Genomic DNA, 16,465 nt, shown 5'->3' with positions numbered 1-16,465 from the left:
TATCAGTAGACCAGCACTCCCTTTTAAAATGTAATATTTTTTATTGTCATGGTATCAAACCGACGTTTCGGTCCACATTTGGACCTTTTTCAAGGATGATACCAAAACTTTCTAAAAACACATTAAATAACAAAAGTGCTCCATTACAAACCAATCAGTGCCATCTTTCAATCAACATTTCAATGTGAGTCATGTGTTTCACTTAAGTGTCTATCATATATAGTGAACATACATATATATATAAAAAATCAACAATTACATATCCATCATATATATATCAATCGTGCATAAATGCATATCTTAAACCCTTGTTTGTTACTATTGTGTCATTCTTCGAGTTAGTGTTAAGAGTCTAACACGATGAAATACCTCCTCAACGTTAAATAAACGTATAAATCTTAGGTACTATAACTTTCACTATCCCAGCGTCAGGTAGACTGCTATGTTTTATGTGTTGTTTCTGTAACTATTCCTGTGGTACGTTGCTCACTTGTCATTAACCCTTATATACACACACACACACACACACGTGCTACTGTTAAAGGTTCCTAAAGTTAATCTGACCTCGGTGTTCATATAGCTTACCTTCAAGTTAATAAATTCCCATACTGATGACATATTATATTGCATACATGTTTTACTCTATGGGTATGTAATCACTGAGCCCTGGTGTGCGTATGTGGACTTGTATAAATATATAAATAACCTAACATCAGTCCTACCTATGTGACACAAAAGTCCTCCTTGCAATACCGTTTGTGGTGATGTTATGATGGATGGGAGGGGAGTGTAGGGAGTGGCCACTTCCTCTTTGGCCTGTGGATGGTGATCCAGCTGGGTGAGCTCAGGGGAGCCTGGGTACAGCTAGGCCCAGAAAGGCCCATGTGCTTTGGAGAAGAAGTCAGGGACCAAGTAACCCCGTGAATGAGGAATAGTTACACTAGGGCAGACTTGTCATAGTCTCTCTAGGAGAGAAAGGCAGAGAGGTGAGAGAGAAAGAGCAGTTGAAGCTCCAACAAGGATTTGCAGTAAGGGAGTAGCTTCCCAGAGGCTCTGTGTGTTGCCTCCAGTCAGGGACCTCAGTGAAGAGGGACTGTAGGGTAGAAGCTGCTTTCCTGACAACTTCCAGGAGGGAATGTGTGTGAATACTGCAAATGCCTAATGGAGACCTTTCCTCTGTGAGAAATGCCTAATGCCTGCAGCTCTGTGTGAGTAAATGTTGCTATTGCCTCAGCTCCTGTGTGAGTACTAAACCTGATGTCACTTGCCTCGTGCATAGTTAATAAACCGTTTCTGTTTTACTGTAAGAACCTCCTGGCGCCCATCTTTTGTTGTATGCAAAGTAGCCTGGGGGGGGATGTAGTTGCACTACACCATAGAGGAAACACTTCCACATGGCAAAGGCCTTGACCCTGTTGTGTAAGTCGCAGTGTAACCCATGCTTCTACTGCTAGCTGGACAGTTTAACTATTTGTGTGCTATGCAGCCCAAATAGGTCTTACATATATATTGAACACGTAACTTTTGGGGGGGGGGATTAGTCAATGGTGGGCAGGCAGCATAGGACAATAGAGCAGAAAGACAGGGACACACAGGCTTCTTCGAGGAAAACACAGGTTTATTTTCCCACTTTTAAACAGTCAATTAGGCACAGACACAGGGGTGTCCATTATATCATACAAACAAATCATAAAATAAAACCTAGCCCACTGGGCACTACTTCACACTTTGGAGCAGTCCCTGACTAGGCTGGGCCCCTTGTGGACTACAAGTCAAAACATAACAGTATTGGTTGGCTCTTCCCTGTACTCACAGGACTCCTTCCTGGTAGTGTTTATTCAGCCTCCTGGCACAACTTTATCAGGGTCACAGGCTCCCTCTGCTTCTTGCAGTAACAGGCAGCACTCCCAGCTCCTCTGGAAGTTCCTAACACACCCAGGTCTCCTACCTGCTGTATCCTGCTGAGAGACACACTCTCCCATTCGAATTACCTTTAAATGGCCTTTCCACAGGACAGCTTTTCTGTGGAAGGTGAACTCCAATCTCTGGACTGGATCTGCGGAATGGAGTCCCTGGCTACTAAAGTCAGTTTACAAAAGTTCACAAATAAGCATCATATACGACCTGTTGATATGATATGATGCTTATTTGTGAACTTTGTTGGCATGGTGGAGCTACATTGATGATGTCTTTGGTGGGGCGACGTTGAGTCCCTGTTGTGGTTCCATGAATACCTACAAACAATTCATCCATCTATTGTCTTTACACTGACATGTGGGGGCAGATTTACTAAGGGTCGAACATCGAGGGTTAATTAACCCTCGATATTCGACTAGGAACTAAAATCGTTCGACTTCGAATATCGAAGTCGACCGATTTAGCGCTAATCCTACGATCGAACGATCGAAGGATTATTCGTTCGATCGAACGATTAAATCCTTCGAATCGAACGATTCGAAGGATTTTAATACAACGATCGAAGGAATATCCTTCGATCAAAAAAACACAGGCAAGCCTATGGGGACCTTCCACATATAAATCCTTCGAATCGAACGATTCGAAGGATTTTAATACAACGATCGAAGGAATATCCTTCGATCAAAAAAACACAGGCAAGCCTATGGGGACCTTCCACATATAAATCCTTCGAATCGAACGATTCGAAGGATTTTAATACAACGATCGAAGGAATATCCTTCGATCAAAAAAACACAGGCAAGCCTATGGGGACCTTCCACATAGGCTAACATTGAGTTCGGTAGCTTTTAGCTGCTGAACTAGGGGGTCGAAGTTTTTCTTAAAGAGACAGTACTTCGACTATCGAATTGTCGAATGATTTTTAGTTCGAATCGTTCGATTCGTAGTCGAAGGTCGAACTAGCCCATTCGATGGTCGAAGTAGCCCAAAAAACACTTCTAAATTCGAAGTTTTTTTAATTCGAATCCTTCACTCGAGCTTTGTAAATGTGCCCCGTGATGTTAATAAGGTGCAGTTTCTGGATGTAATTGTATATAAAAATTCTAAGGGTGGAGTGGATACTTCTGTATATACTAAGCCGGAATCAAATTTTACATTTCCGTGGTAATCAGCCGATACACACCAAAAATTCAATACCGATCAGTCAATTGGTCAGAGTTGACAGAATAGTTAGTGATGCCAAAGAGAAAGAGAGAAACAACAAGAAGTAATGTGCAGAACATTCTATGAAAGGGGATACCCTGAAAATGTGTTGCAGCAAGCAAAAAAGGCTGATATGAAAAGGGTGACTAGAATAGAAAGGAGAGAAGCAAAAAGGGAGTATAGACATACGTATACCTTTTGTGTCCGACTATAATGGCTTGAGTAAAGATATTGCGGCAGTTTTGAGGCGCCACTGGCATATTCTTCAGAGAGGTTATCCACAAATCTGTGAATTTATGGCACCTCCAGTGATGTCTTATCGTAGAGGGAAAACAATTGGTAGTATGGTAACCTCTGTTAATATTAAGCCAAAACAAAGACAGGTCCCTGGCAATGTATCGCTGTATTGGATGTGCACAATGCTCCAATGTAATTAGAGGTAGAGAATTTGTACACCCTGGAACTGGATTTACAGTCCAATTACGCGGGCATTATACGTGCACATCCAAATATGTGATATATGCTTTCGTTTGCCCATGTGGCTATGTATACATAGGAGAGACGGCTCAGATGGTCAAATCGCGTATCTCCCAACACAAATCCTCCATCAATTTGGGTAATGATAGATTGCCGGTTTCTAAACATTTCATAGATAAGGGCCACAATGCAGACCAATTGAAATTTATTGTATTGGAAGGGATCCCACCACTCAAATATGGAAGTAATCAAGAGTTAAAACTGAAGCAAAGAGAGGTATGGTGGATCCACAATACATTAGCACCCAATGGTTTGAATAGGGACTATGACCTATATCATTTTTTGTAAAAAATGAATTGTCTCTGTAGTGTTTGTGCAATAGACGTGAGCCAAACTAAGAAAGGCAAGGTTGGGGTTAATGTTGCTGCTGTATCTGCTTCTGAGTAACCACAATGTCATTTCCTGTTCTAGGTTTTAAATGTTTGGCAGACACATGTGTTTCTTGATTACCTGTTCAGCTTGAGAAAGGGCACAAAGCTGGCCCGAAACGTCGCAGATGCAATTTTTCTATCAACAGGTCGTATATGATGCTTATTTGTGAACTTTTGTAAACTTTTAATACACTTTTTTCACTGATTTTTCAAAACTGAGTGCTGCCTCCTTCTTGTCTGGATACATTGTATATATAATATAATAAGTCAGAAAGTACCCACACTCATACTCCAAGTCCAATAGTGGGTGCTAGGTCAAATTATAATGTATAATATTCAAAATGGACCAGCACTCCAGTTATTTTCCAACCGATTTTATTGAGTCATCACTCGTGTGTCCAACATTTCGGCCCTCGTTGGGGCCTTTATCAAGGGAATGTCCTTGATAAAGGCCCCAACGAGGGCCGAAACTACTGAGGGACCAGTACCTCTAGTGATAAGTTGGGGAGCAGGGACCTCATGAATGAGGCCAGCCAGTGACAGGTTAACTCTTTCCTAGTACTCTCTAGGCAAGTGAGATAGAGAGGTTAATTAGAATGATCAGGCTGTGCTCTAACAAGGATTGTAGTAGAGAGTAGCTCTCCCCTAGGCTCTTAGTCTTCCTAAGTGAAGGGGTCGCAGTTGGATAAGGAATCAGGCTTAGAATATTTCTCCCTGATTATTCCATTGTATGGGATCAACAGGGCATTCCATCCTAGAGATGTACCTACAACTACCCCAGCTGTGTTCCAGGTGGTGTCACAGAGTACTGTGTCTGCAATTAATTGTGAGTATACCCAGTGGATCTATTGTCTTGGACAAGAAAAGTTATTTGTTTGTTTGCTGCAAGAACCTCCTGGTGTGCTTTATTATTTCATTTTATGCACAGTAGCCTAGACGAGTTGTAGTTCAACTACCTCCCTACTTCATATCTTCCACCTAGCAACGGTCCAGCCTGTTTTGTTAAGAGTTCACTGTAACCCATGCTCTATTTCTTTAGCTGAACATTAGCCCTTTTTTGCTTTAAATAGCCCAAAATAGAGTTACATTTATATTAGTTGAGAGTTAGGCATAGAGCCCAATCTCCACTCAGGCATAAGTCAATGGTAAAAGGGTAATAAAAAAGTTATGACTTAAGCATGGGTATCATATTTTGTCCACATTTTGTCAAGGGAACGTCTCAATAAATTATACAGTTTCTATTTTTTGTTCATGGGTGCAGAACAGTTTTTGGCCGAAGTCCTAAAAAAGGATGAGCTGAAGAGAAGGAATGGAAAAATGAAACTATGAGGGTAGCTTGTCATTGTTGAGATTGTATTCTCTGGCACAAGTGAAGGGACATGAATAGTAACATTTCTGTGTGAGATGGGATAAAGGAGCCCATAAATGCATGGCCTTACCAGGGATCAATAAAGAGGCAAAAGTATGGTTTCTTTTCTAGAGTGAATGCCTTTTTTATACAACAGAGCATTTTATACACTTAATAAGGTACCAAGAATGCCTAGAGTTTTACACAGTTATCCACAGAAACTCCCAAATCCTTCCCAATCAACTCGTAGTTTTGAACAATTTAGTATAATTAGCAAAAACAGAGACAATCATTACTTACAATGCCAAGGGCATTTATAAACAACAAATTACAGGACAGACCCCTGTGTTACACTGGTCAATTTGTTATGTTTACCACTGTTCTTTTAAATCTATCAGCCAGTTCTCAATCAAAGAGCAAATATTATATGTAAAGCCAGGGGCGTAACTACAGAGGAAGCAGACCCTGCAGCTGCAGGGGGGCCCAGGCGGTATAGGATCCCCATGAGGCCCTACACAATTTCAACAAATATTGGTGAAAAATTACAACCTCTGGTTATGTTGGGAACCCTAACATGAATTTGCTGTGGGGCCCAATATCATCTAGTTATGCCACTGTTTAAAGCCAATACAGATATGGGACCTGTTATCCAGAATGATCGGGACCTGGGGTTTTCCGGAAAATGGATCTTGCCGTAATTTGGATCTTCATATCTTAAGTCTACTAAAAAATCATGTTGACATTAAATAAACCCTGTAATTTGCATCTCCATACCTACTAAAAAATAATTAAACAATTAAATAAACTCAATAGGCTTGTATTATTACAGTGAAAAATTAAATCATTTTTAAAAATTGTAATAATTTGACTAAAATTCAGTCTATTGGAGATGGCCTTCTTGTAATTTGGTGCTTTCTGGATAACTGGTTTTGGGATAACAGATACCACTACTTGTAGTAATTAACATTAGACAGATTTTTGGGGACCTGTTATCCAGAGTGCTCGGGACCAATGTTTTCTGGATTAGGGATTGTTCTGGAATTTGGCTCTCCATACCTTAAGGGGCCAATTCATTAACTTCGAGTGAAGGATTCGAAGTAAAAAAACTTCGAATTTCGAAGTGTTTTTTGGCTACTTCGACCATCGAATGGGCTACTTCGACCTTCGACTACGACTTTGAATCGAAGGATTCGAACTAAAAATCGTTCGACCATTCGATAGTCGAAGTACTGTCTCTTTAAGAAAAAACTTCGACCCTCCTAAAAGCTACCGAACCCAATGTTAGCCTATGGGGAAGGTCCCCATAGGATTGGCTATGTTTTTTTGGTTGAAGGATAATCCTTCGATCGTTGGATTAAAATTCTTCGAAACGTTCGATTCGAAGGATTTAATCATTCGATCGAACGATTATTCTTTCGATCGTTCGATCGCAGTATTTGCGCAAAATTCCCAGTCGAATATCGAGGGTTAATTAACCCTCGATATTCGACCCTTGATGAATTTGCCCCTAAGTCTACTAAAACATTATTTACACAGTACTATTGTTTTGCTTCCAATAAGTATTAATTATATGTTAGTTAGGATCGAGTACAAGATATTGTTTTATTATTACAGAGATAAAGGAAATAATATTTCTCAAAATAAGAATTTGAATATGGCAGATGAAAGGTACAGCCAGCAGGAACAACATAAAAGAGACTTCTAACACAGATTTTTCAGTAAAAGAATCCATGGAAACCCGACATACCAACAAACCCCGAAATTATATAAAACCCAAAGTAGACCGGTGGAACGCATGAGAACGCGTACCGGAACAGTTTCCTTGGCAACTCATGGAAATAAAGTGAAATATTTTAAAGTTTTTAGCTTTTTGAATAAAACAGTATTATAGTATGAGATTTCTGTATCCTAATGTTGGAGCCTAACAGTGGCCTGTGGAGAAGGGGAGAACATTGGTGACCACTACTACATGTCTTAATTGTACTACAATCTTGTAAGTTGGCATTTTAGCCGAACTTGGTGAAGGTCTCTGGAAGAACTTGATCTAACTATATACACAACCGGAACAAAAAGGAAAGTCTCTTCTAAAGGGGAACTCACAATAGTGACTTTTTTTCCAGCACAGGGTGCTCAAGAAAGTCTCTAAAATACTACATCATATTTCTGTTTTTTTGCTTTCTCCTTTGCTTTAAGCGCTGATCCAAAAAAAACAAAAATGATGTGACGTTTGCGTGCAGCTGAGAGAGCTATTCTGAAGGACTAACTATTCCCAAGGTTTATTATTTTTATTGTAACTATGGGAGATCGCCTACCTGTATTTCTGAGCTTGAACGGGTTTCCAGATAACAGATACCATACCTGGACCATTCCTACCCTGCAGATATCGAGCAATTTTACATGGTGCAAACATGAAGTCATATTTTAGTTTTAATTATTCTCTCCCTGGTAGGCATAATTGGAGTACAGCTTTTTCAATGGTCACAACAGCTCGATAAAGAACTGCACTTATAACATCAACTTATTGCAACATTAAAATACATTTCCACCACCGGCTCCCAATATTATTGTTATCAATATATCAGACATGTGTAAACATTCTCTTATTGGATTATCATTTTCCCTACAGTCGCCTACCTGAAGAAGTCAACCCATGCAGGGACAGGAAAGGCGGTGGCAGCGTTTCAGAAGAGTCAAACAGCAGAATAATTACCTTTATTATTCAGCGATCTGCACTAACTTGTTCTCTCTCTCTCTCTGTGCAGTGTAGAACAGTAACAGATGAGCATAAACAGACTAACAATTCTGACATAATAAAGAGGAGGTGCACTGAAAAATCTATCCTACTTGGAAACACAACTCAATAAGTATTCAGTTCCTCTTTCCACGAGGAACCAGCAAACGTACCCTTTAAATTTTATCTTGAGGTTTCTTGTCTCAATGTCTGACTGCGGGATTGATATAGGGTAGACTTTAGCCTTTGGGGGGATTGTAAATCGGTAAAGTGGATTTACAGATCATAAAATATGGATGGAAGTTGGAGGAAGAAGGCCTATGTTGTCTGTATTTTTCTTGCCAACAGTTCACAGGCCACAAACAATCAATTTTTTCTTGTAAATAGTAAATCCTATGGGGTCCGTTTACTAAAGTGCGTTAAAAATATTCGCACAATATATAGACAGAATTTTCGCCAAATATGTTATCGCCAGTTTACTAACCTGCGGTAAATATAAATTTGCAAATTTTCTTGCGCAAGAATAATTGTTCGCCAGTTATCGCATTTGCTGAAAATAACGCTACGTACACATTAACGCATGGTTTACTAAACAGCGAAATGTGCTAAAGACAAAATTAACGCCAGAATATTCGCAAACTTTTACCGCCACATATGAAGTGGCGTAAAAGTATTTTTTCTGCCAGAAAATTCTCAAGGGGCAGGAAATATCCCATAATAATGTTTTTTTTTTACCCATCATTCTTTGCTGACAGGAGACAGATCTGTAGCTATTGCTGACAGAATGTTTGGCTTCTGTTTCTATCTGGTGCAACAGCAGCAGTTTCAGCTCAGAGTCGTATTATTGGCAGTGGCATCACAGTCCAAGGATTCGTCAGCCTGTACACTTTTTGGTTTCATTGGGATTGGCTACATTAAACTGTACATTTCTATGAAGCAAAGAGATTGACTGGTATCATTTCCTATGATTCTATTGGCAGAAGAGTTTATATGATGCAGACATGTTTGATTGGTGTTACTCTGGTGATGTTGTTGGATGGTATAATCATCAGTCAATAAAGTTTATAAGTTTTGAAGATGCATTTCTGGCCATAAATGTCACAGTAAAAATTGCCATAATAACCGCCATAAAACAAGACTATTTTATAGCATAAATATTCGCAAAAACGTAATTTTTCGCCAGAAAATTCGCAACTCGCTAAAATTACCGCTAACGTAAGCTGGTTCCTTATCGTAGTTACCGCAAGTGATCGCAATGACTTCTGAGCGCATCGCTGTTTAGTAAACTTAGTCGCTGCGAATATTCTGGCGTAAAAATATTCTCAGCGATAACATGCGGAAACTTAAAGTCAGATTTACCGCACTTTAGTAAACGGACCCCTATGTCTGCTGTGGGGGCCATAAATGTAATTATTGTAATTACAATCCAAGGGGGATTAAAGGTGTGAACAATACAGGGAATTATTGTTTGAAGTTGAGGAGAAAACAATGCAGGGACCAGTTAATCTCTGATACCTTTTTTTGTCAGACACAGCACTAGACAATAAAGGTTAAATTTAGCAAACAAACTAGGTTTGTCTTAAACCAACCAGAGATCTCTGTAACCAGTGTGTAGTGAATATGTTCAGCTAATTTTATTTGCCTGAGAATATTTAATCACATAAGCTTTAGTGATATCACTCAGCGCTGTGCCCTGTTAGACGTCGCTGTCCCTGCAGATATGATTATGTTTGGCAGCTGCAAATGATTATGGTATTAAACATCCTAAAGCAATAACTCACAAACAGTTCAGCCTTCTGTACTCATGTTCTCCAAGAAAATGGGTCCCTGATAAAAATCATGTTGTGAATCTATCCAGTGCCAACTTTGTTCACGGCATCTTTGCTTTCTAATAAAGTCCACTCCCGCAATGGATGATTCTGCCCTTCCTTAGAAGAAGCCACGTCATGTCCGGGGTGTGGTGAAATATAAGTTACAGGGCGGGGACATGATGCTGTGTTCTCATCATTTACTACTATGTGACCGGTAAAATATGTTTGAAGGCAGGGATTATGTATTTTACAAAATACAAACAGCTGGAGGAAATGCAATATAAATAGTGAAAATGCGATAAAGGGTAGCTGGCTTGATTCCTTTTTAAAGGAGAATTAAAACTTAACCAAAGAAGTAGGGCTGAAATGTTGTACATTATGTTTTGTGCCTTAGCAGGGAAGATCTGTGCCTCCAAAGAATCCCTTGTTGCCCCCCCCCTATTCTGGGCTGCTGTCCAGGCCCGGATTTACAAACTTGCCGCCCCTAGGCCGGCTCTACTCATCGCCCCCACTCCCCTGCCGGTGCCGTCCCCTTCACTTCCCCTGTCCAGCACTGTTACCTCCACATCCGGTTTCCCCCTGTTCAGCGATGTCCACTTGCCTTCCAGGGCTTCCGCTTTCTGTGCGTGCGCATAGCTTAACACTCGGGAACAGCACTGTGCCGTCCCCTTCGCTTCCCCCTGTCCAGCACTGTTGCCTCCACTTTCACTTCCCCCTGTCCAGCGATGTCCCTCCCCTTCCAGGTGCCGTCCTCTTCCCCCTCAGTGTGTGCGCGCACATGCGCACATCTTAACACTTGGGAACAGCACTGGAGACTGACGTGAGTCTCCAGTGCTAGTTACTGATGTGGCTGGGCAGCCCCTGAAATTGCACCGCCCTAGGCCCAGGCCTATGTGGCCTTGCCTCAAATCCGGGCCTGCTGCTGTCAGTTACTGACAGTAGGGCCCAAGGCACACTATATTTAATATATATATTATTAATGTAAAGGCTGCTAAATAATTCAGATTTTTGGTACAAGACAGCATAGAAACCAGCACAATGAGCATCGGAATATAATAATCAGGCCTGCAGCATCAGCATTATGTGGCATGTAAACCTCAATTGCTGTTGATGATTTGCAGCATCCCCTAACCTTAGCTTGTCAACAGCTTTTAAGCTGTACATCAGGACGGTAACTTACATTAGAGACACAAGATGCAGGGAGTTGCACTTGAACCAAACTTGTTTATTAATATTGTCACACTTCTTTACCATACAAGCAGGAACAAATCCACAGGGCTCAAATCTCTGCTACTGCCTCCCTCTTGTGGTACATCCGATAATTGCACTTGGTCAGGAGGATACATACATAAGGCACCTCTCCAATGTACTCCTCAGTTTCCACAGTGTCCCTTCCCACTCACACTTTAGCCTGCAGTGTCCTACCAGGGAGTCTAGTCAGCACTTTCCCCTCTTCCCAGGCTTTGCACTGACACGGCTCACACCCTTCAATGGCTTCTCCTCCAGCTTTGCTTATGATATTAAACCCTGACTGTCGTGATGCCCAATCACTCCTTGTTGGGACCATAGCTTCCAATGCTAATTACCCTGTCTCATCTCACACTCCTAGAGTGTCCTCTTATAACTACTAGGCCTCACGCTAGTTAAATTCAGTACCGCTCCTGAGAGATGACTCTACTGCTTCAGTGGTTCCCTGCTTGCTATTCTTCTTATGGTGCATCTCTCTCCACTCTCTAAGGGCCTCTCCTTTTATAACCTCTTAGTCTCCACCCTCTTGGGACCTTCACTCACTCTTAGGAAACCACTGTTACTCTCTAGCTCCCTCTAGTGGTTCAGTTATTAACAGTTAACTGAACAATTCACATTCCACCCCCTTACAAGCTGTCTAAAAACACACTGAGCATGTGCATGTCACTGACACTGCTAACAATATCCAAAATGGGAAACTCATGTGACAACTTTAAAGATTATAAAATATGGCATTTCTAGCCATATTTATTTTTAGGGCTTAGTTCTCTTTTAAGAAAACTCCATTAGAGGATTAGAGGATAAGGGTTTACAGCTCTCTTTTTGCAATTTGACAAAGTGATTTGGAATTATTTAATTTAGAAAGTTTCTATTTATTTTAAAGGGGGTACTCACCACAGGCTAGATCGACTATTCAATTTTGAACAATTTTATCCTTTGAGCCTTTGTGGTGAGACCTGATAAGGTACATGTAGTTGCTTGGCTGACTGGGCAAAACGATATGGGGCAAAAAAACCTTCTCAAATCCTACCAAATCCCACAGAACAGTAGTTAAGAGCTCTTCTAACACAGCATGTATGTAACGCTTAACCATCAGATGTGGGTAGTGTTGCCACCTGTTTAGGTGTTTTATGGGGCTGTCCAGTTCAAAACATCCTGCACAGTTTTTAAAATAAAAAAAATGGGAATGTTATGTTTGTGCAATACAACATCAGAAACACCCCAACATCACCAGCTACACCCCCTAATGTCAGCGCTCCACCCTCTGACATCACTAGACTGACCTTCTGACATCACCAGCCCACTCCTATGTCCATATTTCTATACCTGCAAAGGTGGCAACACTAGGTAAGGGGCCTTGAATATGCTAGGGCAGGGTGTTGCTGAACTCTACTTCTCTGGTATAATTCAATAAATGTGCACCAATGGTTTTGGGTTTATTAACTGGACTTACATACAAATGGATACAATTGCTCTGCATATACTCACAAATATAGATTCAAGCATCTAGTGCTTTACCCATTAAGGTCAGTCATGGAACAGTGGATTATTTCAATTCGAAAGTGTCACTCACAACTGTCAGGATTCTCCTCTAGTGGAAACTAGATGAGCTACAGTAGTCCCAAAGTCTGTACACTTTGGTCCTGGGTAGTGCACCCAGGACTCTAATCCTTACTAAATCTCCTCGATGGAAGTCAAGCTGCTCTCTAATTACCCCTCTCCTATCTATCACACCTAATTTAATGTTTGACAGAGTATACCCTTACAACTTAGGTCCGACTTAACCTAGGCTTCAATCTTGAGTCACCTGCCTGCCCAGGAAGAAAACCTGCACGCGGATTTCATCTTATATACTCAATAGTCACAGGCCAGTTCCTGAACTGCCAGGAACATATTTTAACCTAGGAAAGAGGAATTATTTCCCAGCTTTGCCTAGTACCCTATTTAAACTTTTGGGGACTACCTGAACAAAAGGGGTAACTAAACCAGTCACCCTATAGTTACAAAGACAACAAATATGTTCTCAATGTATGGAATAAAAAAAAGGCATTTGCCATTTCCTACCACCATGGCCCCCGCTTTCAAATTATTGGTTCTGATTCATTTGCAAAAATAATATTTTTCTGTGTGCACAGGGTAATGTAAATCTCTGAACAAGTGCTATACGTAGATATTGAAAAATCTTGGAAGTGCAATTAAAGTTCACAATGTATTATGCATCTAATGTAGACATTGTTAAATGTGCATTGTTGTTCTTATTTATTCCATATCCTACTTTTATTACACTTCCCTATAAGAAGTCTCAGCAAAATGATGTGCCTTTTATAAAAGTGATCAGACTGAAGCCTTGTGTTCAGTAAAATATAGGCCCAAAGCCCTGTGACTACAGTTAGTTATTGCACATCCTGAATTTAAATTGAGATTTTATGAAATTAGAGGAAGTGAGTCATCTAGTGGTCACAGTGCAGTTGTTATCAGTTTGTTTGTACATTGGAGTTCAGTAATAATTCCATGTTATTCTTTAAACCTGCGTAGGAAATGAAGGAAAAATTATGGAACATTTAACGTCCATCCAGAAATGAATGAATTGGCATGAATGATTGTTGCATTTGAATATGTATGTTGTTATGATTCAGAAGACAGAGCACAACTAATACAGAAAATGCTCTATACAACTAAACATATTACCTGCACTGTATTTTAATATAGTCTATCAACAGCCTTGAGGTCTATGTAGTGTAAGACATTGCTTTTGCTGTGGGTAGGCTGCATTAAACTGGCCATAGACGCAAAGATCTGATCATACGAATTGAGGATTCGTACGATTTTCGGTCCCAACATTTTTCGTCTGGTGGAAATCGGTTGTCTGGTCGATCGGACAGGTTAAAAGATTTCTGGCGAGTAATATCTCTGCGTGTATTTCTGATTGTACGATTTTCAGTGGAAGACTGTCACCGGCTTTTGTCGGACATAACTTTCGTACGATTGCTGTCAGGGACAGAACATCGGCTGATCTGTTCTTTTGTACTTTATTTGATCGGAATGTTTAGCGGCAGGTCGGGAGATGGGGAAGTCTGATCGTACGATGATTCATACAAACGGATCTTTGTGTCTATGGCCAGCATTAGACATCGTCTGGACAGCATAATTTCTTTCAATAGATTTATAAATTAGAATATAATAATGTACAACACAGAGACTGTGCCAACAACCTTCTAAAGGCACCATTTTATTGGAGATGGTGACCACTAAGAACTAAACTAATCTGTTCCAGTTTTAAAATAAAAATGCAAACATCTTTGGAGATACTCAACTGGCCCAGTCAGTTGATAACATAAAGGAAGAACAATGAATGCTAATCTATATTTGGATAATATGGATTTCTATGCTAATAAATATTGCCAAATGTGTCACGTTCCATTTGAAGGAATTCAGTCACATTTTCAGTGTCATTATTAACTGAAAAGTGAGCAAATTGTAATTAATTTCGAGAACCAATTTCTCACGTTGAAAGTGAAAAGTTTTTCTTTATATTATATTTTTTGAATTCCATCATCTGGCCCGTTCTAGTGAATAGCCCACCATAAATAAAATTTAGAACTACAGTAGGAAAGTAGATGATCTTTTAAAAAAAGATTCAGATTTTAAAGAGAAAACAAAAGATTCAGATTCACAAAGAGAAAACAAAAGCAAAACAATTGAAACATAATGTCTCCAAATAGCCTTAGTTGGTTATATTATGGACACCTTACTTATTTAAACAATCCCAGTTTGATGCCTTCCAAATACTACCTTGCCTTCCAAATACTTTTTTAGTTCCATTGTTTTCATGTAATACACCCATAATAAAAGAGGTAATTTAAAAATGCAAGTGCAGTGTGCAAATTGTTGTAATAAAACCTGGGAGGCAGCAGGGATGACCACCACTTCTTAGTTGACATTTGCTGCTTCCTGATTTGATGCTCGTGCCGCTCATGTGTGTCTGTTTTTAACCTCTGATGCCATCGCGTCTGGCACAAAATTAGAGTATTTAAAGGCACCTTGTCCATTTTCCTGTGTCCAATGTAGGTGTCACGATCAGCTCCCTAAATCCAGAACAAGTACCAAGCTCCCTGGTCAGCTGCCTTTGGCCTCGGGAGGAGCCATCAGCTACTCAGATGCTACCAGGTCTTAATAAGAGAGGAGCAAAGCAAGAGTTCTGGACAGGCAAAGGGGCACTGAGGTTTAGGACGGAAGGCACCAGTTCAGGGTATGGACGAAATGCGTAGTCAGGCAGGCCGGGGTTGGTGTGGGCAGCGTTCAAGGATAGTCAGACAGGCCGGGTTGGTACAGGCAGTGTTCAAGCACACCTTCCAACTGTCCCATTTTCAGAGGGACAGTCCCTCTTTTGACAGCTCAATCAGCAGTCCCTCATTTGTACTGGAAAGTCAAGATTTTCTCTGCACTGAACAGCTAAAAAAAGAAATAATGTTTCTAACTTTTATATTTGAATTTTTTATTGGTTTTCGTTGTAACAAAGAGTAAGTGCAAAAAAATATTTTATGCATTCAGCTACAAGTTTGTCCCTGTCTGGTTATTTCGTGGGGTGTCACATAGAACATTCTCTGCTTCCGGTCAACTCTCTTGATATCTTGGATTATCTCATTATGGTACAAAACTTGCAACTGGATTACAAATATAGCAAGAAGGAAGGATAGGTTGGCGGGGAAAAGAAGAGTAAAAAGAAGAAGAAATATATTCAAAGGGATGTAGGCAACTTAACTTCAGCGTAATGTTATCAGGCGACATCGTATCAATTAGATGGCTCAGACTGAGTCGTCGGGGTTAGTTCCGGATTGGGTTCTTTCCAGGTATTGGACCCACGGGTACCACTCGAGCTCCCCCTCATAGCTCCTATCAAAGAGTCTGTCTCTGATGTTTTCCATCACTCGGTATAATGTTTCTAACTTAATTGGCTTTTGGCGGAGAGCCCATAACAGCCACAAGGTTCAGATAAGATATTTTTGTAACAATTTTGAGATAAGGAAACAAGTAATTGTAACAATTTAGATAACAGGTACCATGGGAGAAGTTAGGCTCACAGCTTAAAGGGCAATTCATCTTCATTAGCAAAACTGTAATAACTGAAAAAAAACACAGAAATATGTTCAAACTTTCAAAACCTGCTAAATTTTGTAAAATGAACAAGGTAATTAGGGGGTGTGCCAAAAAAATGGGCATGGTCAAAATAATTCTGTCCCTCTTTTTATTTCCAAAATGTTGGGCGGTATGGTTTAAGGATAGTCAGACAGACCGGGTC

At 40.3% G+C, this 16,465-nt stretch overlaps 1 protein-coding gene across 2 annotated transcripts in view; it reads right to left on the bottom strand.

Annotated features, from left to right (window-relative positions):
- LOC108707672 (granulocyte-macrophage colony-stimulating factor receptor subunit alpha) overlaps nucleotides 1-10,015 on the bottom strand; it is a 52,735-nt gene extending 42,720 nt beyond the window's left edge. Inside the window, exon 1 of one of the 2 annotated variants that reach the window (XM_041581744.1) lies at nucleotides 9,889-10,015. The gene's annotated coding sequence lies outside the window, so the exon portion shown is untranslated. Of the gene's footprint in view, nucleotides 1-8,010; nucleotides 8,150-9,888 lie in introns of those variants that run through there. The other variant, XM_041581745.1, reaches the window with a different exon arrangement.
- Nucleotides 10,016-16,465: the final 6,450 nt, after the last annotated feature.

This window comes from Xenopus laevis, chromosome 2L (genome assembly GCF_017654675.1).
Source record: "Xenopus laevis strain J_2021 chromosome 2L, Xenopus_laevis_v10.1, whole genome shotgun sequence".
Lineage (NCBI taxonomy): Eukaryota > Metazoa > Chordata > Amphibia > Anura > Pipidae > Xenopus > Xenopus laevis.
This window is presented reverse-complemented; position numbering and strand designations above follow the sequence as displayed.